We start from the raw sequence: 2,939 nt of genomic DNA, 5'->3' as shown, positions 1-2,939 counted from the left end.
GGGCCACTCTTCATCGCAGTGCACGGGCCTCTCACTATCGTGGCCTCTCTTGTTGTGGAGCACAGGCTCTGGACGTGCAGGCTCAGCGGCCATGGCTCACGGGCCCAGTTGCTCTGCGGCATGTGGGATCTTCCCAGACCAGGGCTCGAACCCATGTGTCCTGCATTGGCAGACAGATTCTCAACCACTGCGCTACCAGGGAAGCCCAAACTTCACTTTTGATTTTAGCCAGTAAATTATTTTCTTTAGGGAAACTGTGTGTATAGTTTTTGCTAAATAATCATAAATTAAAACACTGAGCAATTAACATATGGCAGAGACTGTGGCTTATCTTGTTGAACTTTTAAAACCAGCCTATGTATTGGAAGCATTTTTCTCCCTAATCTAAATGTGAAGAAACTGAGACTTAACAAGATTAGGTAACTTGCCTAAAGTTCAAGCTAACAAATGGCAGATGCAGGATTGGAACCCAGTCCATCTGAGACCTGAGTCATCACTCTTAGTCACTAAAACATGACACTTCCCAAAAGACATAAACATCCCTTTAGTGTAACAAGTATCAACTACTTGCCAATATACCACACAGGAGGAGGCCTAGGTTGTATATCATTAGGTAAGAAGTGTTGCTTACTTCATGTAATTCTCCACAATTGCTGGAGAATCTAACCAACCCAGGTACATTGGTAAAAGATCACTTGGAATATTATTTAAAATTTTCTAGTTGAGAAGAACAGAACCTACATTATAAAATACATGTTTTATAGTTATATAATATATAACTTTAATAGACATACATATGCATATGTATAATAAAATTTTTAAAATCTCACATGTAATCAAATAAAAAGCAATAGACTGTGGTTTTGTTCTGAATCACAAATCCCCATCACTGGCCAAAGGAGCTTATGAAATGTCTTTACTACTCCCTAAGGGAGTCTTCTCTGTGACAGCTGTTTCTCTGCTATGCCCTGACCCACTTCAGTATATCACACCAGTCCGTGGCTCACCATTATCTCTGCCAGTTCACACAGATCTGGTTATTCTGTTATATCAGTCCTCATATGCTAACTACAGTGCAGCAACTTTTTATACCTCTGTAATTGCACAAAATTAAATCTTTAAAATACAGACTTCAAGTATTTCTATTCCTATACAAAGATTCAAACAATGCAGTAACTTCCAGAGGTGTGGCTATTTTCCAACTCAAGTCTTAAAAAATACAGATTACAAAAATAACTTTTTCTGTGTACAACTGCAGTGAAAAAGATTTTATAAATCTTCCTGGATTTGGGAAGTAAGAGAGCAAATTCCAGACTGAATGTCACCTGAGAGTTCCTTAGTGCTTTCAGCTCAAGTGCCATGACAACCTAGTTGCTGTAATCAGTTGTAAGGTTTGTCACTAATAGTATATATGTTGTTTACAGTAATGAAAGTTCTCAGTCTCCTTCTCTGACTGTTCTGAAGCCCTTTCCTTCATTCAGTTTGTAATTTCTAAAGGGTATATATTTGCTTGATTTTTGTGCATCTCCTCCACTAGACTGTAAGCTCCACTGGCTATCCTTTTTTATTATTACACTCCCAGTGCTTAACACAGCACCCATTCTCTAACACTGTTTGGGGCATAAAGAAAGAATGAATAAATCTTGTCCAAATGCAAATCAAATCCTTCAATTTATCTTAAAACTTTCCAATGGCCTCCTACTTCCTAAAGCAGGAGCCTAAAACTCTTTGGAAAATATGCAAAATCTTTGTTTACTGGGCCTATCCCTATCTCCAGCCTCCTTTTCTCCCATCTCTGCACTCAATCTCTGCTTCATGAATCCGGAAACACTGGAAGTTACCCAAATGTTTCAAACCTTCACATTACCCCAAATTTTGGACATGCTGTTTCATACACCTTAAAAGCTCTTATCACCACCCAATCATTAGCCCCCGATATGTGATTAGCATATATCTACTCCTTCTTCAAGGTGCTATTCAAGGGTTCTGTGTAATTTTTTAGTGATGCCTTTCCTAACACTCCCAAATACAATTAGATTCTCCTTTGCCTATGCTCTCATTGCATTTTGTCCATATTCTCATTACAGCAATTATTATATTGTATTCATTATTTACTTTAGGTTTTACTTTCCTACCAGACAAGGATTATGACTACATAATCATCTTGTGATCAGGAGTTGTAGGTTTCATCTATGTGTTATCAGTATTTAACAGAGTGCCTATATATTAAAGGAGATCCTCTATAAAGATGTAGTGAATGAATGAAAGAATGGAGATCTCATTGTTACTTAATTAATGATTATGCTAGGACAGCTGAAAAACCCTTCTATACTTATTTTTTTCTCTGTAAGATGGCAATAAACTCAACCTAACTCAGAGTATTACCCTAACAAATGGATTTAAACACACTCTCTAAATTGAATGTTCTACAAATGCTTCCTCAAGACAGTTACATATTAAAGGCAATTTATAGACATGAATTCAGTTTAGAATTCGAAATCAGAGAGCTTGCAAACAGTATGATTTTAAATTGTTCACCACACTGTACAATAAAGAGATGATTCTTTTTTCCAAGAAGTATGCTACAATAGATAAGCTTTATCATATCACACTATTCTTGGTTCCATGTTGGGGAACTGTCATATACTGAAACTTAAGTTAGAAAATCTCGGGTGGGGTCTAAGACAGGTTCACCATTATACTAAGCTCTTTAATTACTGATACTAGAGAGTTATTGAATTTTAGAGCTAGAGGGGTTCCATGCGAGAAGAGCAAGTTTCCAGTATATTTTTTTCTTAAGAAAATCCAGAACTTGAAGAAAAAAAAAGATAACGATGTCACCTTTATCTGGTGCAGGAGTGGTCAATGTAAACCACCTGTATGTAAATTATGAGAATTAACTAAGTATTTCAAGGGATTTATCACCAATACCACCTCAC

The sequence above is a fragment of the Phocoena phocoena genome, chromosome 9 (genome assembly GCF_963924675.1).
Source record: "Phocoena phocoena chromosome 9, mPhoPho1.1, whole genome shotgun sequence".
NCBI lineage: Eukaryota > Metazoa > Chordata > Mammalia > Artiodactyla > Phocoenidae > Phocoena > Phocoena phocoena.
The sequence above is the reverse complement of the archived record's forward strand: the minus strand, read 5'-3'. Positions refer to the sequence as shown.